The following is a 24,419-nucleotide window of genomic DNA, read 5'->3' on the forward strand; positions in this document are numbered from 1 at the left end:
AACACAAACTGGGCAAATAACCAAAAGGGTTATTAAAGATAATACAGCCTTGTAATGAGGAAATGAATTCAAACCTCTGAAGACTAAGGTTCCAAAACAACCAACCAACCTTTTTTTGTTTGGCCAAAAAAACTGCAGTAAATTTAAGAGGGACTTTCTTCAAGGCAGAATGAAATTACAATCACTTTCTAAGCTGAATAGTCAGAACTCAGTTTAATACATCTGAATATTATTTAAGACATTTGAGTATTATTTTATTTATACTTTGTAGAAAAATTCTTCCTTTAAAATAGAAAGTTATTTAAGGGGATATGGCAGGGAATGACAGAAACGGTTGAGAAACAGCACTCTCTTCCGCTGTTTTCTCCTGTCTGCTGAAAGAATCATCTCAAATCACTGACCCTGATCCCAGTATTTGACTGGTATGTCATCCACTGGGGGTGAAGGACAGGTTTATTTTCCCCCTGAATCCCCGTTTTTTACCTCCTTCTCTTGTGTTCTCTGCACAGTCTATTTTGGACTCACATGCAGTAGCAGGCAAGCTTCTCCCAACTCACTCCATGTTTCTCAGCTACCACTAGGATGAATTTGTCCTCAGTCCTGTTCATCCCCCTGAGTGGGTTTTATACCACAGTAGTAGGTTTGGGTAAACACTGATGTGTAACCTATCTTCTTGTGCTCTTCATAAATTGAAACTTTTTCATCCTGCACTGAAACATTTCATTTAAACATTTTCTGTTCTTGATGAATACCTCTGAGGGATTACATTAATACAGCAAACCTGATCTAGGTTCTGAGTGGATAGAGGGGAGGCAGCTAATACAGTGTTAATGCTTCTAATGTATTTTCCCATTTAGCACGCGGTACTTTCAGGCTCTCAGAAGAGGACAGCTTGCTCAGCCTCTCTTCATAAAACAGGCAAGCCTGCAAAGCTTTCACATACTTCACAGATGGCAGACAAGGAGGACAGAGCGCTGTGGGGAGCCAGCGCTGCTTTTGTGCGTACTTACGTAATGGTGAGTTCAATGTGCCCCAAGTGACTGCAGTGACCTAAAGGAGCTTTTAACATCACATTCTTCAAAAAGTTATACATTCATAACCACAGTGAAATAATTCATGTTACCAGTAATTGCTAGGAAAAGAGGTCTGAACAATGCATGAGCCCTCTCTAAAAGCCTCCACTGTCATGATTGGTGTCAAGGGCTGGCCTTGCACTTACTTTTGTAACAGAAGTGTGTTTTCAGAAGGCCCGATTTTCCAGCTAATACTGTGGACAACAGAGCTAGTAATACAATGGCCCCTCCTGCTCGTGCGGCATGGAGATGGGCTGGAAATAGCACAGCAACCCAAGTTTCAACTACAGCTGTGATAATGTACTGGTTTCAACATCCAGTATAGACTAAAACGTTAGCTTGAATGGTTATCAGAGAGGATGAAGAAGATGGGGGTCACTGTGGGACCCCACCTGAATCCAGGTGCTGCAACACACTGAGACTGGGATGCAGAAAGGCCAATTCTTTTGAGAGACTGAATGTGTACAGTCAGATTCGATCACAGAAAATTACAAAGGCAGAGAAGAGATGCACAAAAATGACACCGTCATTGCAGTATCAAAGCCCTATTATTCCATACAGCTGATTCATCTACTTATAAGAGTCATGGGGAAAGGAAGAAGACATTGAATCCTGATGCTCTGAACAAGAACACACCTTTTCTTTGATGCAGAATCAACGAAGCCAAATTTTGGGTCAAGAGTTTGTCACAGAAACAAATGGAGCCTCACCTTGATCCATACATTTATGTCCATGCTGGAATCCAGAAATACTTCCCTTCCGGAGAGGGAACGGGAAATGAAAGTGGTGCATTTGGAAAGATATTTAAAAAGGAATAATGTTTCAAAGCTTGTCTCTGAAACTTATTACAAGATTAAATTCATTTAATTTAAAAAACTGCAGAGGAGAAAATGAAAGTTTTATTCAATCAATAAAATTATCTCCACATGAGCAATTTCAAGCCCATTTTTGAGCAACCTTATTTTGATGCAGAAATAAAAAAAAATTAAAAAGCAAATAAAAAGTCTTGGACTAATATGTACTTATTTAAAAGCATTTTTTAGTTCAGCCACTGATCTGAAAGTCAATATTTCACTCAGCTAAAGAGTGAGAGAGGACCTAAAGAGAACTGTCTCAAGTATTAGCTCAAAGGACTAAATAAAATCACTTGTTTAATTAATGTGATTTTCTAAGAAAGGCAGACTCAATACATTTGAGAATATCAATGTCTCTTAAGACAGGAGGTTTCTTCACAAGCTCATCTTAAGAAGATTTCTCTGTACTTCTTTCCTATGCATATGTGTTCCAAGAAACATTTAATGAGCTTCACAGAGTTACTAAAGAAAAAAGTAGTCTAACTAGTTACTTTCTAGATCTCTACTGAATTTCTTATTAATTAACATATTAATGCTCTGTTTTCTTAATTTTAACTTTAAAGAAAGCAAAAGAACTTTTCAAATTAAGTCGTGAGACAAGAACGTTAACAGCTTTTTTCACTCTACTAGTTCGTACACTCATTAAAATTTCTGAGGTTTTTAAGAAGAAAGATAGCAATGACAATGTTTCTATTTTTAAAACAAAATCCACTTGACAAACTAAGCTCTTTCTTTGCTGGTTCCTTCAGAATTTTTTATTTGACAGAAATTATGCCAAACCCTTGTTTTAATCATAGAATTGGTTTAAAGCATATACTCAAACAAGCAAATTGTTATCGTGTTGTATCCAGCTACGTGCCCTTCATTGGAAGAGTGACAGTGATCCTCATGATGGCCACTGGAATTCAACTGTGTCACCAGTCTCCTGTATGAAGTGCTCAGTTTCCTCTCTCCATGTCTCGCTCTCTTCTCCTACCATCCATATATCAATCTATTTAAGGATATCTGTTTGAAACAGTCCCTGGAGAGGCCTCTTACTCAATCTACTATGGGATCATCAACACTAGTACTTTGGTTTGGATCCAAAGTGGACTTCTTAAGACAGACTTCCAGTTCTCCCCACTGAGCTCTGGCTGTGCCACAGCGCTATCTCAGAGCAGGAGCTGGAGGATGCACTCCAGCTGCAATTGGGCTTTCAATATATGGGACCAGAATAAAGCTAGTCCCAAGTGAAAACAAACAAACAAACAAACAAACACAAAAGCATATACAGGGTGGAGCTGCAGGTGTTGCCTGGAAACACGCTGAAGGTTTCACAAAGCAAACAGAAAGAAAGAAGTGTTCACTGATACACCTATCCGAATACCACTCTCTCCTGTGACTCTTCCTTCTTGCCTGCACCAGATTTAGCTTGTTCTGAAAAAATTAGTGCTCCTGTGGAGCAGGCCAAAACCCTAAAACCTTAGAAACACAGTTTTGCTTTATGTTAGGCATGAACTTCTGACATTCCTTCCTCTAGCTGGCCTTTGTGTTAGCTCTGCTCTAAGTTATCCATTCAGCACATAGTTTATTTTAGATGCAGACAGAGAAGGCCAATTTATACGCTGCTTGCCACACTGATTTTCAGAAGATAGCCACAATCCAACCCCCCTACTAGCATTTCTGCTCCTGCCTGTTAGCCCCACCTTGCACATCACCTTTCCAATACCCACATAGGCCTTTTTTTTCCTCTTTCCTGTGGGATGTCTGCGATAGGCTTGCCCTTTTCCTTGCTTCCACTGGCCAAGGAAAACTAAGATGTCTTTCCCAGATGAGGCAGCAATATGAGATTTAGTACAGGCTCACCTTAGGTACTGTATTTTTCTTCAAAAATCAAGCTCAAAGGAAAAGAGGAACTTCAGAAGGTCAAAGTGGAGAAATAAAAAATATTCCTCTTGTGATGCGGGCAGCAGAATAAAGCACTGTGATCAGAACAGTATTTCTACCGCTATCTGCCACCATGTGGATATAGTCTCCACAAACAAATAACATCAGTAATTTTTACATCAGTAGAAAAAACATAAGATATGATTTATACAGGTGCAGTGATTTCAAACTATTGCCATAAACTTTGGATTATAGATCACACTCCGAACTGGGTAAGGGTAGATTTGCATGAGGAAAGTTTTACTGTTCAAACACAGATCACTGAATGGCAGGGGTTGGAAAGGACCTCTGGAGATCACCTAGTCCAACCCCCCTGCCAGAGCAGGGTCACCTACAGCAGGTTGCACAGGAACGCGTCCAGGCGGGTTTGGAATGTCTCCAGAGACGGAGACTCCACCACCTCGCTGGGCAGCCTGTGCCAGTGCTCTGCCATCCTCAAAGTAATGAGGGTTTAGATGGAACTTCCTGCGTTCAAGTTTGTGCCCATTACCTCTTGTCCTGTCCCTGGGCACCACTGAAAAGAGCCTGGCCCCATCCTCCTGACACCCACCCTTTAAGTATTTATAAGCATTGATAAGATCCCCCCTCAGTCATATTTATTTCCAGACGGAAGAGATGCAAATCCTTCAGCCTTCCTTCATAAGAGAGATGTTCCAATCCCCTCAGCATCTTGGTAGCCCTTTGCTGCACCCTCCCCAGCAGTTCCCTGTCCTTCTGGAACCAGGGAGCCCAGAACTGGACTCAGTACTCCAGGTGTGGCCTCACCAGGGCAGTGTAGAGGGGGAGGATGGGGTCCCTCGACCTGCTGGCCACACTCTTCTTGATGCACCCCAGGATGCCATCGGCCTTCTTGGCCACGAGGGCACATGGCTGGCTCATGGTCGTCCTGTTGTCCACCAGGGCTCCCAGGTCTCCTTCCACAGAGCTGCTCTCCAGGAGGTCAGCCCCCAACCTGTCCTGGTGCATGGGGTTATTCCTCCCCAGGTGCAGCACCCTACACTTGCCCTTATTGAATTTCATAAGGTTCCTCTCCACCCAACTCTCCAGCCTGTCCAGGCCTCTCTATATGGCGGCACAGCCTTCTGGTGTGTCAGCCACCCCTCCCGGCTTTGTGTCGTCAGCAAACTTGCTGAGAGTGCACGCTCTCCCTTCATCCAGGTCATTGATGAATATATTGAAGAGGCATGCACTGAGTACTGACACCTGGGGAACACCACTCGTCACTGACCTCCAACTAGACTCTCCCATCTGGTATACTTGAAGTCAGTAAGACCAAACTAAGAAAATCTCTATCAGTGATAAATGTCCACAGTTACTAGTTAGGAATAGGAGGTTTGTGGTCATCTTTTTCAAACAAAACCAAACTAGCTTTCTTTGCTTGAACTGAACATTCGAAGTCACAGTGATTTTAAGAACATAATTTCTACCAAGACTATGAAGCATTTTCTAAAAATCAAAAAACAAGCGCAGCTCTTGAAATGACTCATCAAGTCATGAGTAATGACTAATGAACCAGTGAATCACATACAGAAAACCTGATGTAGGTCTCATGTTTCTCTCCCCCTTTCCTTTTTGTTTTGTTTTGTTTTCTTCGCACAGTCCACAAGCTGAGAACAGATTTGTCTGCTGAACTGAAAAAATGGCATAAAAACCAGATAGCCCTATGAGTATTCTAGACTTTATCACTATATGCATTTTGTAGCTATCTGCAGTACTTATCTTCCTCGTGATTTTCTTTCTAGTTGCTATTTAGCTATGCCCTGCCCAACCTTATTTTCTCTCTATTGGCTGTCCACCACTATACTACCTTTCAGTGGTAAAGACCATGTAGATTAATAAACATGTATTAACATTTTGTAGGCTCAACTGCCCAGGAATCCCAGTTGGCAGTTTTACAATTGTTTGGCAACATCAGAAACTACTACAGTCCCACTCAAAATGTACCTGCACTCTTTGAAGTTCTAAAAATAAGGACAAAGAACTGTCTAAACAAGATGCCCAGGGGCGTTTTTTTTTTTCTTCAATAGTTTACACTATTTCCTCTACTTTGATTATTTATCCATGCAATCTTACTTGACAGAATAGTCCTTGTTTCCAGACTGAATCCAGCTGCAGAATGTATTGACCAGGATGTCCTACGATCCCAACACGGATGCCCCAACATCCACTCAGACTTAGGACAAATAACATCAAACAACATTTACTTTCAGCATGACAGCGTCCAGATAAAAGAAAACAGAAGCAACAACAGAGAATAAATCAGTTTAGGCCTGAAGGGAAGACAGGACTTCAGCTACAGGAAGCCCAAGCACAAAATCTGTTGGGGCCGGAGGACCAACTAAGCATTCAGGATCTGGATTCATATGCATGTGAATAACTGTATGTGAGGAGTCTTTACTAAACACCCAGATTCTGACAAAGAAAATCTTTCAGGTCACCATACAAGCTGCTCAATGTAAAGCTAATGTCTGTAAAAAAACCTGTTTACATGATACTAAAAATTGAAACGTACCTTAAATGTGCTACACTGCCTTGGTATAGGAAAAAAACAGATGGAGCTTTCTCTAGTCAAATCTCAACTTGAAAGACACAAACCTTGTAGAGCTGAAGCTTAGTTGGTGGTGCACTTCATGTCCTTCATGTAAAATATTCTGTCACTTTTAATTTTGTATCTTGTTTACTTTCTCTGTTACAAAAGAACTGGGACTTGTTTTTAGCAGCTCTGATTAAGTTTCTATTGATTTTCGAGATAGGAAATGGAACTTTCAGATTTCCCACATGAATTTAAAGCAAGTCAGATATTAACCTCGAGGTAAAACATCTGCCATGACATTCAAAGAATAGACAAGTACTATCTTACTGAAAACAGCATCTGTGCTCAAAGCTCAGTGCTTGGGATTTGGATTTTGAGAACAATGCAAGCAGTAGGATTGTATTTTACATTTGTAAAAACCCACATAAATACATCCACAATTACTAAAATTTACGTTCACTCACATGCGCATTACCACACATACATGAAAACACACTTTATACGCACACACTTTAACTATTAAAGCAATAATGGCTAAAGTGAGTTAGAAATGGCATCAAGGGGAATTAAGAAGAATGTGAACGCCAACGCAGAGCTGGAGAGAGACTCATTTTTTAACATCACTTGTATTGTACCTAATCATATAAAGGATATTTATTATTTTTGAGGATCAATGTCCCCTTTCTCATCCTGTAACAACTGCCAATATGTACATACACTTTGTAGCTTATAACTTTTATTATCAAATATATTACTGTTATAGGTAGTGGTAGACAGTATTTAGTAGACCAACATAAAATAAATATGCATAACAACCTGAAATATATGCCATATGCAACACTTTCTGAGCTGAAAACTATTAACTTCATCCTTGGACTGGTTTTACCATCATAGCAGTTTTCTTTAATCTAGTTGTTTGGAAATGTATGTGATATTGGTATTTCCGGACTAGGCACATTTGGGAAGACTCTGAAAACAAAACCCATCCAAAATGAAAGAAAAAATTCATATGAAAGAAAAAAAAAAAAGAGAGAGAGAGAAAAAATCATCTTCAGAGATGGAGCTGAAACATTTTAGTTCTCTTCTTACTTGTGAAACATCCATGACTCTTACAATTTGCTGGTGTTTAGAACGTATACCTGCTGTCTAACAAAGTTAGAATGCCCAACTATTTTTGCCCAACAGACAAGTAAAGGAAACATTTTCATTTGTATTTATGGACTTAAAAAAGTAAACTATGCCCACTGTCTTATCATTACAAGAGTGATCCCCTTGAGCTTCACATCTGACTGGAGACAAACACAGAACCTTCCTACCAATGCCCTTGGCAACAGGAGTATTCTGCAGCTGGTTAAATTCTGGTCAATGTGTTGAGTCCTATTAAAAAGACAGTTGGTCAATGCACTCAAACACCCTTGTAAAACAGCTTTGATCATCAGACTAGAACATCTTTGAAATGCATAAAAAAAAAAAAATATACCTTTATAAATGACTTAATCTTCCAGTGCTGAATGTTAATATTAAAGCTGTCGCCAAAAAGATGGTAAGTTAAAGGATGTTTGAGGGATTTTAGGAAATGCTCTAATCCAAGAAAATCAGCTTCACAAGGGATCAAAACATTAAACAGAATTTGGAAAATATAATGCTATTCAATAAATTTGCATGAACCCGAATTCTAAATTTAAAACTATTGTAGACTGGGTAAATCATCTTGCAGGAGGCCTTTTAAATGGCATTTTTGGTATCATGAAAGTGTACCAGTATTAAAATGTCAAGTTGTATTTAATAACAGCTGACCCAGGCACCTAGCCATGAAAGAAAACACAGGTCAAAACATTATGAGCAGGCTAAAATAAGCAAATAAAAATCACGAACATTTAGCATCTATTATTATTGTCTGTAAGTCTGCATTACGGACATATTCTGCATATCAACAAAAAGCGTAAAATATTATGAGACATTTTTACAATTCCAGACTGTTGTTACATTTGCTGGAAAACCGAAACCGTGCTGTCACTTTCCCTAGCAATGACTCAGGAAGCCTCAAGTTTCACTTGTTCAATACAAGGCACGCTATTGTGCCCCAGGTTTTTAGAAAAGGATGAGACTATACTGAAAATCAGGCTTCAGACCACTGATTAAACTAAATGTGCTATGCTTTTTCACAGCAAACTACAGATGTTAAAAGGATTGTGTGTGTGTGTGCGAAAGATTGTAGGGGTTGCGGAATACATAATAAAAAAGTAATAAATACATAGCATGAAAAATGGCACCATTAACCTCCGTATGTACACCTGCAAGATAACAAAGTCGATCATTTGTGTGGGAGCAGTAACACTACTCCTAACACCGTGTTTGTGGGACTGAACTTCCCAAATGACCCAGCCATTAAGTCAGATGTCTGAAATGAAGCACTAAATTTTCAAAAAAATTATAAAACTATTGTGGGAAATTCTCTAATACATTTCTATTACTACTAAATTATTTGTAAAAAAGGAACTTAAACTTGGAAATAAATTTCTCCTTTTTCATATCAGTTTTATTACATATTACAATTTTATTTGGTGATTGCCTCTGTAAAGATTGCAAAGCAATTGCAGTGAGACTACAGATCTGCTTATGCAGCAAAAATATTTTAGGAATGGTGGCTTCCACCTGAAAAGCTTTGTGTTACTGACATTTATAGAAAAAAATTCTACACATTTCCATTTGTATACCTAACAGAAATCAGTCTTTGAGCAATGAAAGTCAGTCATTTTGCATTTCAAAAGATTGGCAACTCCTCTGAATTTGCAAAAAAAGGCAATCAGCATTTTTCCCTCTAAAATGGAAGATGATCCCCGGATTTATACCTTATATGTGTACAGAAATGTATAGAACATTACCATGCCACATACTCCTATTCAGCAGGAGCCATATATTTAACAAATGATATATTGACCCAGTCATAGGTAATCCGCAATCTTTTTGTGAAGATAATTAAAGATGAAATCATCACCTGTTCCTTCAGCTGTTTTTTGTTAGCAGTGTCTAATTCTGCCTATAGGACTGTCTCACTACCACCTTTCTCCAGCTGCCTTGAAACATTCCCACTGGCTTTACATATATGCACTAGAAACACACGAGGCTTTGGAATGGGCAGTTAGGCTTACTAGTTATTACCAGGATCTACTGAAATGGGATAAATACAGACAAAAGAAAAAAAGAAAAAAAAAAGAAAAATTAAAAAAAGAGAATGATGGTTTAAATCTTCAATTGAATTAGACTTAGACACATTTGAATTGCACATCTGAACAGCCCATTTATAGTCACTTCTCGTGAGCATTCAGTTTACAGGCACAGATGTTCAGGGAAAATACATTTTAATCTCAGGATGAGATCATTTAAATATAGCCTTCTGGGAACATTCATACCAGTCAGGGAACAAGAAAAACACCAATCAAATTGTATGACTAATCATTTTTAAGTTGTGCACAGATATATATTTGAATTTCAGATGCCAATCTGAAAAAAGTGCCTCAAAGCTTTAAGAAGCATTCAAGAAAAGGGCTACATGTTCATGGAAACTTTATTAATGGCAAAAGAGATACCCATCTTAACATGAATGGCTCAAAACAGATGGAATGGACAGTTTTATGGAATCTCTGGCGAGAACGTAATGCATTGATGTCTGATAATGTTTCTGTAAAAAGCAGAGATTCAAACATTAATGAATGAAAATTTACAATGAAATTACTTAATGTGACTGAAGATTAAGAACTGGATCCACTGGAAATACATCTACCACAAATGTTCTTCAAGCTGGAGTGATTCAGATGCTGTGACTTTCTAGTCTAATGAATCTCACTGAAATCTAGTAGTTGACAACTACCCCTTTTCAACAAAGAATTTCCTACAGAATTACCCTTTTCAAGGTAGCTCCCCTGTTCTCTCGTTCTCAGCAGGCCGAGGTTACGGGTGTCTGCAGTTAAAAGGTGCTGTTTCAGAACTGCTACCACTTCCTATTTCTCCACTGGGAGTGCAGCCAAACTACTCTGAGACAACTGTCTTCCCCACGTACTCTCAGACTTAAATCTGTAGGACACATTGGAGCCGTTTTAGATAAATGTCAAAAAGAGACAGAAGGCATAAAGGTAGAAAGAGGACAGCAATACTCCTTTGCAAAAAACTACTTTCCATGGCAGATGACAAATATTTATTTAAAGTGTAAATAAGTTGGAAAATATTTTTAAAAGATTAGCATAAAAAGTAAAGTGTATTTTGAAAAAAAGCATATTACAGTATAAACCAGGGGAAAATAAACAAAAATATTTTGTCTACATGGAAGGTAATTTAGCTGCTTTCATAAAACCTTACTCTGAATACAAAGCGACCCGAGCAGTGCTCAGTTCATTTGCCTTTTCTTTCATTTCTGTAAACAGGCACAACGTTAATACCTGAGGGTATTGTTAAGCCTAAGGTTTGGAAAGTTCAAATTGTGAGTTCCAGAAATGGTAAAACCACTGGTTTTATTTTACCTTGACTTCACAAAAGATTAAAATGTACTACCATGCAATGTAGATCATTATGTTAATTAGACGGAGGTTTGATTCTTATCGAACTTAATTTTAAACACAGACTTTCGTACACTCTTCTAACATCGTCGACTTCTTTCAGTGAATATGGTAATATTCCTAGGAAAATATACACGGAAGATACTTCTTCTGTTGTTAATCAAGCGTAGAGGAGAAAGTGCTCAAATCTTGAGACATATTCAACTTGTTCAAATCAGTGTAACTACTGGCCCTAGTTCATTCCAGGTATCATACTGTGCTGCTAAAGCACTTCACCACCAGACAACATGGAGGAGTGCTAGGGCCATATATACTTGGGACAAAGTCTAAATCAGTAGAGATACCAAGCAGCAAGTTAATACAAGGTTATTTTCGAACCTCTTTTTGTTGGTTTGCAAAGCTCAAGGTTACTCGATCAATTGATCAGGTACTATATTCTTCCCCAAAGATTGAACAAGATATCTCTACGGAAAAATCAATAAAGTGAACGAAGCATGTTACTAAGGGAAGCCAAGAACTTTAGTCTTAATTCCATAAGGAATAATTTAGGCTTATTTTTCTAAAGACTCTCAACCCTGAATTAACAAGACCAAAATACTTGGCAAAATAAGAAATCTTTTCCTGCTGCCTATGGCTCATTTTTGGCATTCACATCCCAGAGATACATATAGTAATTGAAGCTTCAGAAAAATCTGAGACATGTTTTAAAGTTCTATGTAAGAATAAGAAAAAATATGCTGGATTTTGTTGCTTTAGTTCTTCCCAGAATGCCGTTATTTAATTTCATGCAAAGGAGGCACAAAACACTCTGTTCTTAATTAGGTTTTGATACAGCTTATCTGCTTTTATGAGGGTTTGTCAGCACAGCATGAATCAGAATCATAGAAGACCACTACTTAGCTTGAGTTTGTGCACGATTTGTCTTTAAAAACAGATTGGTTTGAATTGTTGGATCGCAGAGTAATTGCAGACACTATTGACTTTATCTATATAACAGGTCAAATGTGATTGGGATGCTCCCTTTTCAAGTGCAGTATTTATCATTGGGATGACAAAGCTCCGCATGTATTTAAGACCATCAATGGCAAATATTTGCAGGGATTTATGTTAGTAAGTTTTGAATTAATGTATCAGTTGGAAAACAGAAATGGCAATCAAATACAAATGAGGAAAAAATACCGAATGAGCTTCCACTGCTATATTATTTTGTGGATTATAGATACTGCTAGCAGTAATCTCAACTCCCAAAGTGCTTCTTAAAGGCGTGATTAACTCTCACAACAACCTTGTGGAGAAGATAAATATTATCAAAACATTTTAAGGTGAGGCTGCCACCGTATCAGAAGGCAAACTGGCTTGCCTCAACTACTGTGACAGGCTGTTTGACAACGCAAGAGGAGAATATCAGAGGGTAAGTGTGCTCACTCGGGATGGCCATACTTCTTTTCTTAGTTTCTGCACTGCCCACAGACCTTTGCACAGGATGCTTTGCTAAGGGGTATGCTCAGCACTCAAATAGCTGAGGATCAAGAAGGGGCTAAGGAGTTTTGCAAGATTGTCTTTGCCTGTCTTAAGCGTGCTGTTATTCTTTGGCCAGTAACCAGCATCTGGATTGGAAAGTTTCATGCTGTGAAGTACCGAATGAGGAGTCGCCTCCCTTGTGCTTAGAAAGCTCCACCAGTCTGCACCTCGGTCATACTTCAGCGTTACACCATTAGTTTAGACATTTTGTCTGCTGTTGCAAAGGCTAACAGGATGTGCCTAGGATCAGAAAAGATTTTGCTTATTAATTGTATAGCTAATCTAAACAAAATGAAGGAAAAATAGTTTTCCATTCATATTTTTTCTGCAATATTTTGTAAACTGTAACCATACAGAGGTTTTTCCAATACTGCAGAAATGGGAAAGGCATTTCTCTTGTGAGGGTTATGGTTTCTTCCCAGGGAATCCTAAAATGCTCTACATTCATGGGCATGATCCTGCAAGTGCCGGGCATGAAGAACTCCCTTCGGCTCCAGTGGGAGTTCTGCTTGAGAGGTTCTGAAGCTTTTGACAATATTAGACTGTAACAGCCCCCTGAGGAGTTTGTGAACATGCTACCCCAACATGCAGCACAGCAAACCACTACTCTTACAAAATGTGTCACAGGATCTTTTATCCATACAGAGTAGACAGATTATTTGAGAATGAGTCAAACCGCACACACACAAAACCACTGCCACATCCTCAACCCCAGCAATTCCACCACCTTACAATGTAAGCTCTGCCCCACACCAGGACATGTGTCATGATGTTCTTTGTCAGACATAGTATGATGGGGATGTGAAATCTGGGGTGCTGCTAAGTGCCACTGCTTTTAAAATAAGAAATTCAAGAGTAATCCTAACATTTAACTAGGGTAAAACTCTTAAGACCAAAACTTTGGCATGAGTCTGAGGCCACCTGCACAGCTGTGAAGTGAGACCAGTTCCAAACTTCAGCGTGGGTATATAGTGTGTTTTGCAAAATATTATCTCAAGTTTGAATTTAGATATCTTATTTAATACACCACGGATTAAATTGCTTAAATTTAAGATCTACAATGCTGCATATAATTATTACTTCAGTTATTTTCTGTGTTGTCAAGCATAGTATGAGACTGCATGGAAAAAGACTGTGGCTTTGAGCAACCTGGTCTAGTGGTAGGTGTCCATGTTCATGGCAGGGGGGCTGGAAAGAGATGATCTTCAAGCTTTCTTCCAACCCAAACCATTCTATGATTCTGTGATGCTATCTGTTATGCAATTAAAGGTTCTATAAACACAGAAGTACAGGACAGATGAACTTAACCTGCATGAACAACTTCCAGTATGACATTTTCTAACTTATACTGCATGATGAGATAGTTGAATTTGCTGAGGATGAAAGAATTATGGAAGATATTTTAAATTTTCTAAACTAGAAATTAAATTTTGAATACTAGAAAATGTTTTTTGTTTTTATTACTAATTCTATTGCTAATATTATTATCTGCACTTTTTCTCTCCTTCATCCACAAAATAATTCAAGTGAAAAAACATCGAGCTCAAACCATGAAGAAGACTCCTCCCACCCCCCCATTTTGCTTTGGAACTCTGTACAAGTTGGGGAGAAGATGAAGAGAGTAACTTTCTCCCGAGTTGCTCAGTGTAGTTTTGCAACAAACGCAGCTGGTGTGCTACATTTCAGCACTGAGCAGATGTTACACCAATCGCTATTCCAGTTAGTGGAGAACACTGAATGTGCTACATCTGTCCTATTCAGCAAGAGACAATCCCAAACATTACGGACCCTCACAATATTGTCGATAATCAGTTTGTGCTTGCTGATGATCACATCTTCAAACAGAGGACACTGTTAAAATTATTTTTTTCCCATCAGGAGCAAGCATCTTTGGGCAAGAGCTTCTTACTAACAGGCATTTGGCAGGAAATCCACAAGGTCATCCATAATAGAAAAATAACGAAGTAATTTGAAAGATGAAGCCCAAATATTTGCTTGTACAAGGTATGGCCAATTGTCAACTTTGTTTGAGATAAGGTACCTATTTTGATAGCTTAGATTCTCCAAATTGTACATGAGCAACTAAAACCGGAAAAGAGTGGCATTTCCGTTGGGAAGCTGACACAGAGAACTGGTTGCCCTTGCCTAGGCTCATCCATTTTGCTTGTCAGGGCAGTATTTTCATAACTACCTTCTACATTGAAGGAGTCTACCAGAATTTATGAGCTACTCTTTATTTTCTGAAATTGATGCTCTTTTCAAGGGAATCATTGCCTAATAGTAGAGAAACAGCCTACACTGCTGTAATGTGTTGCTATGCTGGGACGCATAAAGGAATTACTGTTTTTCAAGGATATAGTGACAGCAAATTTGAAAAATCACATATATTTCAAACTGATACAGGTTTGGGGTTTTGAGTACTGATCAGATCAACTAACCATTAAGTCCAACTTGTATCATCCTTCTAACTTCTTAACTACCAGGGAGCAACCATATGAATGAAGGCACAATTCTGTCTTTGCTGACTATCGTGTGAATGGCTTGTGTTTGTTACTAATATGCAGTCTGGTTCACAGCATTTGTATTTTAGCTGCAAATAAATTCATATGGCCATGGAGTTCTTAGCACTTTACTCTAATTTGGTCCACACAATGATCAAAAATCCCTGCAAATTGCTATACTTATATATAGCTTATGTCACAACCTGCATGAAATACATAGTTTTGTAGAACACATAGAAGTGCTAAATAAAGCTAAAGCAAAACAGCTTTCTAATTATATGAGCATATCTAATTGGAGAGATATCTGTTGAAAGCACAACATTAAAAATAGTTCTTAGTTTCCCCTGGAAAGAGAAAGATAGCAACAAACTGAACTTTCAATTTAGAAAGGATGATTTTTTTTAAAAACAGAAGAGGAGGGAAAAGTTACGGTGTAAGATGGATTTAACCACTGAGGCTTGATGCTACAATGCATAAATTCATTTGTTTCATGCTGAAGAAGGGATCTGGTTATCTGTATTTCTAAAATAATTGGGTAAAAGAATGCATTCAGTGCAGCCAGTGAGAGTTTTTCCACCAACTTACAGAGTTAGGATCTCACCAGTTGTCTCTACAACTGGGTACGTAGCCTATGTAATGCCTGTCCTTTCTATGCAAAAATATTTGAAGTATTTCATTCATGGTATGCCAGCTTGTCACATATCTGCCACAGATACAGGAAGGACATGTATTATTTACATTTTTAGTATTTAAATTCTGAAAATAATGTTACTGTCAAACTCTGACTGTGGAATGAAATGTAGGAAGACAAATAACATACCTTATATTTTCCCTGACAAGAAACTGCAAGGAAATATACACTAAAAAATAGACTACACTATTAAAATATTTGACACATTATTAAAATGTTTGACTCGGTATTCAAATAGTTAATGATGACTGATGACTCACACTAAACTTCCATGGCTTTTATCCACTGGCCTTTCTAGTGGTATCATATAATGTTCCTTCAATATGGCAATAAGAATACAGTAATTTAGTACCGTAACAGCTTCGTCTGCATGTACTTCTGCTGTAGTCTCAAGACTGGCCTTTCACTATTGCTATTCTTTAACTCAGTTAAAATTCTCACTGGGGTAGTAATATACACAGAAAATTTACTTATAAACACCTACGTGAGGAGAGGAGAGCTAACCATTGGCCAAATGAAAGCTGTGTAATGCCAAACACATTATAACTGACTCCCACGTTCTATGCAATAGGGTGCTCCTTACAGTCAGAATCAAAATATTTTTGCATGGACACTGCTTTGTGGTGAACTGGTGATAACAGCGTTTTCCTGTTCCTGTAATGATCAAGGCTCGTGTTAAAGGTTAAGGTCTGCAAGCTGCTGAAATTATTCCAAGGAATACAGGAAAATTCTGATGATGTCCTTCTTGAGGAAGAACAGAAAATAACACAATAACTCAAGTGAATATGTATACACTATTGTATGTGTTTCTATCCATATATAATATGTAGATGTTATTGATGTACTTGAGACTGCAGTGTACACACACTCCTCCTTTGATCCACAGAAATTCCATCTGTCACTTCTTGTATATGGTTGTCTACAACTCTTCCACTGTGTTTTAAAATGGTTTGTTCACAGCACTGATAGTTAGACCATCTGGCTACAGCTTCTTCTTCAATTCTTTTCTCTATGTTCTGGGTTTCTTCTAAAATTGGTCTCCTTTTTGGCTGCTTCATCTACTTTATTACAAATCAGTGTTTAGTACTACAGTCATGATTCTGCTGTTAGCTATGGCCTAAGAACATTAGTAAGAGGAAAGATGATAGAAATGCACCGTAGGTCAGGTTCCCCATTGGAAGCTTCCTGAGGAAAGTTATTCTCTTCTCATGCACCACAGAGTCTAACCCTTTGCTGCCTTCCAGAGCCTGTACCACGTATTTCTGTGCTCTAGCTCCTGGCACTCAATTCAGACATCAAACATATTCTATTATTTTCTTTTGCAAGCTGAAGGATGTCACATGTGAAAGGTCCAGATTCAGCTGTCATTTGATCACACATGATTACACAGGACTTGAGCTAAGAGTTTTGTGAAGGGCTATTTCTGATCAAATATACGAGGGGTACAAAGGTAAGAAGCCACCTCTTGCATGTGAAAAAGTTAACTGAGGAAATCCAGAATTTAATTTTTGCAATGTCATATGGCCTAATTTTCTGATGCTCCTTAAGTAAAAACTGAAAATCAGACTGAAACCCAGACAGTAGTATATATTATCAATTTAATTATGAGAAGAACTTTAAAAAATAAACTTATATTACAGTAAGAGGGTTTTGTTGCTGGGAGCCATCCCTTATTACTGCTAAAAAGTCCTTTGTTGTACATAAATAAACTCCATCTAAATAGATCATTAATACTTACACAACTTAGGTCTTCTACATTTTTCTTTCAACATGCTGTAAGTTTCCATCTAGAACATGGCACAAAGGAAAATGAAAGCTTTGTGCAGTATAATAAACATTTCCATAGAAGTCTATATAGTATTTCAGCTTTACATCATGTTTCATTTATCAACCTGAATTAGGCTTTTGAAAGAGAGGAAATGCAGCTTTGCAGTTCAGTACCTTTTCTAGTCTTTTCTTGCAATAACAAAATTGCTTAATGTCATTTCAAGTTCATCCTGTTCCACACACACATGTACGCAGAGCTATGGGTAATTCACTTATACAGTTCAACATCTCCTTTGTCACAGATGGTAAATGTGCAGATTTCTCCCTCAAGGAAAGAAACTCTTTTATAAAATAATTGTATATTCTGCTCATTTTTTTTTCCTTCACTGATGCTCTTGTATTGTTATTATACCCTGTCAGGCTGGTAATTAGCATTCAGGCTCCATCTGACACAAATGCAGCTCTCAATCCTCCTTAAAAATCCCTTAGGACACAGACGATAAGTAAAATAATGTGAGCCACTAAAGGGGGAAAAGTACTAAAAAAATTTTAAGAAATAGAAAGAACGAATAAAAAACATGAGACAGTGAATAACCATAGACTGCTTTTGTCATGCAGTCAATGCATGGCTCTTGTTCAGTGAACTGCATGGAGCTAATCCTACTGTGTGGAATAAGCTTTCAGAATGCTACAGCTGTCTTCCTGCGGTTCTCCTTTGCTTTTCCTACACAAAGATCTATATCCTCTTCCCAGTCTCGCCTTTCTCCCAAACTTCTAAGGCATCCAGCGTACCTGGGTTTTCCCTCTTTTACTCACAGTAATTGCCCCTCCTCCTTTTTCAGGCCTCTCCAGTGAATAAACATTTCTTCTTTCAGATCAACCATTATATATTTCTTGAACACTCTGTCACATGTGATACTTAAGGTATCATATTGTTCTGAACTACTCTAACTAAATTATATTGCTCCTGGTAAGATGATAATGTTACCTTAGAGCTACACGCACATACCTGAATTCTTCCATATTCAGTGACGGTGCTGTCACTGCAAATAAGAAGAAACAAGATCCTCTTTTTCAGTAATTTCTCCTTTAAATGATCAGTGTGATCACAGATTAGGTTTAGCCCAGGAATTTTGTAAGACTGGTACCATCACACAGCTATTTTTTTTCTGAAACTGTACCCTCACAAACAGTTGTGCTTTCATGTAAGTCAGGCAGGTTGTGCTGAAGACAGACTGGCGTAGCACTAACACTGTGTCCCCAGCCCATCTTATCCGAGATGATGAGCCAGAGTTTTCTGTCTTCGCATACACACAGACACGGGAGAGACACAGTAACTCTTCCTGAAACTGATGGTTTAATATCGTCCTGGTATCCTAGAGTTAATATGGAAATGACAACGAAAAGAGCCTTGCACCTTGATACCAAGTTAGTACGAAAGATTGCTAGGCCAGAGACATCAGAATTACAATGGCTCTCAGCAGTCATGCACCAAGGTAGAGAGTCAGCCATCTCATAAAGGTCTCTGGCTTGACATAAACACCGAATACTAGAATTCTGAATTCTTTGAAGTCAAAAAAGCATGTATCCTAATACCAGGCACAGGAAACTTCTGCTTCGATATCAGGCCAGCAATTTAATGATTCTGAACATTCAGATCTGTCTGTTGGCAGGCCAGTAGCATCACTGTATGTTATGGCCTAGACATGAAGTCAATGACTACAGAAGACTGTCAGAAGATGCAGAAAGGTAGGTAAGGTTGGAGTGCTGTGCCATGGAGCTCACTGCAGCACGGCTTCAACTCCACCCAGTGTGCTAAAGCTGAGGAGCTACGGGACAGGAAGTTCAGTATCCAACACAGCATGACGGTCTCAGATATGATGTCTTCATTCAAAAGCTATTGAGTTATTAACAGACACGTGTCCCTTAAAATAAGAACACCACGTTTATGCTAATATTAACTAAATCTCGGGCCTGGCACTATATGCCTTGACATCAATCTTAGATCTTAGAAAACTCACTCAGTTCACAGAAAGTGTGTGTGAGCGAGATCTGTTCACACCATTGACACAAAGGTGTTGAGTAAGACGTTCCTGGAGATCTATATTTGTACATGAGGTCTCCATAGCCAAGGTAACACTGCAAGGGTGAGCGTAGCATGATTCGTGCTTTATCTCACTGTTTGACACACTGTCTGGGGCCTCCAGACAGATATTTGTCCACAGATGGGAGAAAATCAGTTGATAAAAACCATTACTAATCAAATGTAATTTATAATTGTAAAACGCAGTCTTAGAATGATTCAAGTATTTAAGAAATTTCAGATTAGAAGAGCTCTCATTCAGACTGGATTCCTATGAAAGTAAGGTAAGTGCAGGCAATTCTGAGCACACCCAGCATAAGCTGCATTATTTGCAGAAGCTGACCAGATTTTAAATAACTTGGGTTCTCTGGAAGTCCTGCATATTTTCTCTTATTAACTGATTGGGATGCTGCGTGAAACACTACATCTATAACATTCAAATATCTAACAGAACCAGCATCTGACACAAGCAACATCATACTAAGAAAACAAACAATAGTCAGCTAGAAATGCTGCCTTAGTCCTGTATAAAAAAAGTGGAAGAATAATGTTCAAACCCTTTCTGCTTCTGCATGTCACAGCCCTAGAAGCTTTTAGGATTATTTTGATAATTCAGAGTGCTTTCTGCTCTCATGCTAATAACTTCATCTTTTACTAGGTAAACCAAGGAGGAGGATTAGGGATTCTGTTAGTCTGGGATTTATGTCTACGATGGATTTAAACACATGAAAACCATCTGCCACAGCACCCAAGAAGGAACTACTAGATATCCAAATCAGGAAAAAAGTATTAGTGATGGATTTTCTCCTTTTTGCAATAGAAGCAAAGCTGTGCCTCATCCTGACCTCTAAATTCAACCTCTATACGTTGTTTATTTATTACCAAGTTAATAAGATGACCTTCAGAACACATTTCTGGAGAATCTGCTCACAGGTTCACACTTTTCATGTGGCAGAATTCCCTTTTCCTGGGATCTCAAAAGTCCAGCGATCCAAAAGGGGGACCCGCTGGAAGGACTGAGAGGGACAAATGTTCAAACTCGACATTGCGACTCAGCCTGGAGGCCATATGGCTCTCAGTTGCCTCTGAGTAATTTTAGGTGCCAATACATCACAACGTCAGGCGATATCTCAATGACATTTCATCTCAGTGCTTCTCCCACAGCTCACATCATGGACTTGAACCATTTTTCACAGAAGGTGTATACTGTATAAATAGTAAGATGTATATGCTTCTGTGTATGGAGATGTTAAGTTGTGCTGGGGAACTGGCTTGACAGTACAGCAGAAATCTTGTCAGTAAATTTTAGCATTCTCCTAACAACTTTGGGGCTAATACTGAACAGCCTCTGGAGAAGCAAGCGGAGGAAACTACAATGACGATGCTGTCCCCTCCAAAGGCACAACATTTTATGGAGAAAACCTCCTGGGATGTCCTCTCTTTTAGCCCTTGTGTAGATTTCTTGGAGGAGCAGAACTAGCACTAGTCTCAGTGTACCAAAATACCTAGTTCTTCACGATTTCAAATCTTACTTCCTCTTTCTGAACTTCTTTAAGACACATTTTAAATTATATATTTAACATCCACCTATCTTTCTATCTTTAAAGTTCTGCAAGATGAATGGATAGAAATTTCCAACTACTAAAAGTAAGAATCCATATCACATATTTCCTGTATTTGATCACGCTTCTTTTGTCACACATTTAAAAAAGCAGATCCAGATAGTATCACATTTCTCTGGACAGTGCACTGACCTGTGTAAAACAACCAAACAGAGAGTAATCTTCTTTCATGAAACACCAATTTTTCTGATGCCTTCAAGGCAAAAGATGTAGGCATCCCAATTCTCTGAGTAGCAAGAGAAAATTATCCTCATAGATTTATTGAGGGAATAAATACAACTTAGCTAACCGATCACTTCCATTCATTCTAACAGCAGCATGTTGCTCCTCCAGCAATTAATAACACAAACATTCCCCATACCAGGGAAAAATGCTGACCATACTAGAATAACTGAGCCAATACATTGTCCATATATTGTAAATACATTAAGTGACAGCATAATTAATCCTCAGTAAATAATCAATGAGGAACAGTAAGGTCTTGTGAAAAATTGAAGACCCCAGAATGAGACTGAATTTTCTCTGAGCTAAAATGTGGAGTCACTAGTCAATGAATCCTCCCTCAGGAGACACTTACAAATACAAAGAACCAGCTCAAGGACAGCCACAGTTGTAAATTGAGAGCTATAAAAAAATAATAATATAACAATTGTGCCAGCATTTTTATAATTTATAGGTTGGATTTACAGGTGAGAAGTAGGGGTTAGCAGTCTGTTATAATGTGAACTTGAGTCAGTAAAGCACTGCAGAACCACTAAATCACCGCTTATCTCATTGCATGTAGTTTAAAAACATATAATAAAACCATGAGACAGAGCCACTTTCTTTTAGGGTTTGAAGCTGGAGCTGTGGATACCAATCTGTTCAAAGTTAGACTGCTACTAGGGAGTCCAGCAAAGGGAAGCTCTTAATTTTTGTTATAGTCTTTTTTCTTTGCATTGGGCACTTGCCATGAAAGTACAAAAAGTACAGGGGTCTTTGTCATAATTGAGGCAAGCAAGAAAATAAGAGTTCCATTTCACATCAAATTTTGGCGTTCTTAAATCTAATTCTGTTTTGATAATCTAATTCAAGGTACCAAAAAAAGTTTGAGCATGCATTTAAACAGACTGAAACTGGAGCCTTTAATCCTAGGCAGTGCTGAGTAACTCTGAGTTTCAAATTCCCTTCTCCCAGTGGGTGTTGAGGTCAGCGCTTACCGCAGAGCAAATTGGAGTCTAGCAGGACTCTGTTCTTTGTAAATAGGGGAGGCTGCCTCATCGTGCTTCTCTGTGACTGAGCAGCTGTTCCAAAGGGGTTTCTATCAAGGTTTCAGGCTGTTTCTTGGAAGTGACTCCCCCTTAGAGAAAAATGAATTAAATGGAGCAACTCTGCGTGCATTTGCTAATAACTGGACAGATAGCAGCACACCACTATTTTTCTTCAGTCATTCATCTTCCAAGGTTTCCCATGCTTCTCACAAACAGAGCAGTCATTATTGCCAATAAATCTTGTTACATCCTTTACAATGTACAGGAAGGTACTGAAGCACAGTATGTAAAGACAGACCTATATCCATTCAGACTTTCCTTTAATGATAAAGTATAGCTATAAATACTTAAAAAAAATTTATAAGCAACCTTCAAGAAACTGCCTGTTTATCTGACACAATCACCATTTGAGCTGCAACTCATCTTCCCTTACAACCGATATACCGTATTTTTCAGCCGTTGTGATCTAAATTCAACCTGAACTTTGAGATACCGATTGGCGCTCTGTATTCTTCTCCCATGAAAGGACATGAAAAATTTTCCTGATTGAATTACTTTTCTGCATGGTGTATCTTTCATTTAAATTTCAACAATCTTCGACATGCATTTTTCATTGTTACATATTCCCACGGAGGATAGTTGCAGCATTAATGGTAAGTAAAAATTACTAACAGAAAAAAATTTCTGGAAACTAAAGTAGATCAGCAATGCCGTGAAACCGATAGCTACTAAGAGTATAGCCAACCTTTTACACTCAACAAGTCTAGTGGGGTGGTTTTCTTTCTGCATTTAGAGCCCTTTCTTTGAAACAAGTCTAACAAACACGCTGACAGTTGGGTGACAGACAGCAAACCTACCAGGCAAGCTCACAAGCTGCATCTTTGTGGGGGCTTGACAGTACTTTGACTTTCTGTGGTAGTAACTAAGTAAGTAAACAAAATCGAAGTAGTAGTCCTCTGTTCTCACATTGTTCAGTAAAAATGTTTCTCTTAGACTCAGCTACCCACCAGTCAGTGGAACCTCACAGCAGTGTTAAACACTTATTCTGATCCATCACAGGTTCCTGGATATTGTGAGAGAGAAATTGGGTGAAGTAAGGCAGTGATGTATCTACAAGGCAAGGCTTAACACCTATTTATCCAGCCATCTTTAAAGAAACCCCATTTTATACAGGGTCCCTAGTACTAAAGGGATTTTAGCATCTTGGAATACTTGACATTGGATGAAATGTCTAATTGTTTCATGAATAACTTCAGACCTTCTCAAGACAAAGGTTAACTCCCCATAGCTTCAGCCTAGCAAATTGAAGGTTGAAAATGAGAGCTACAGGATAGGAAGAAAGTTCACATCTGCTGAATAGATATAATGCTTCCTTTATTCCAGAGTAAATAAATTTTAAAAAAACCCACCACAAACAAACCCAAAACAAAGCTAAACCACAGGTGCCCCATACTGAGGCAATTTTGTAAGAGTTAGGATTCACCACTGAGTTACCAGCAATCCAGCCTCTTAGGAGAACCCTCACATACTACAGGAGAGAAACAGCAAGCCAGAAAGAAATTCTCCCTGTCCATTTAGGCTCTGGGCTCATCTCACTTACAGAACGCTGTAATCAAATGAAACGGCTCTGCTGGGAAGTGTGTGATGCATTTAAAATCTACTTCTGCAGTTTACTTTTAGCTGTAAACTGGGTTGAAGATAGCTAACCTAGGACCAGAGTAGCAGTGAGGTCAGCACACACTGAAAAGCCCACACTGGAAGCACCTGCTGTTTTGAGATTCCTGACAGCAAGACAGCATAAAGCTTATGCAACTGCAGCTGCAGAAGTGCAAAAAGCCTTAGAAGTACTTCAGGAAGGAAAGTAGAAGTCAAGCACAAATCCGTAACAGAGACACTTTTTGAGCAGCCTGCTTTTATCTCAAGGGAATTCAGCACTTCTGTAGACCAGAGCTAGTGCAGGGTCATCTCAGGTAGAAAGGTCCGAGCCCTCTCAACTCTCCCCGTCAGAAGAAACACTTCCAACTTTCTTAGGAAACCAAAACACA

Source organism: Larus michahellis, chromosome 11 (assembly GCF_964199755.1).
Source record: "Larus michahellis chromosome 11, bLarMic1.1, whole genome shotgun sequence".
NCBI lineage: Eukaryota > Metazoa > Chordata > Aves > Charadriiformes > Laridae > Larus > Larus michahellis.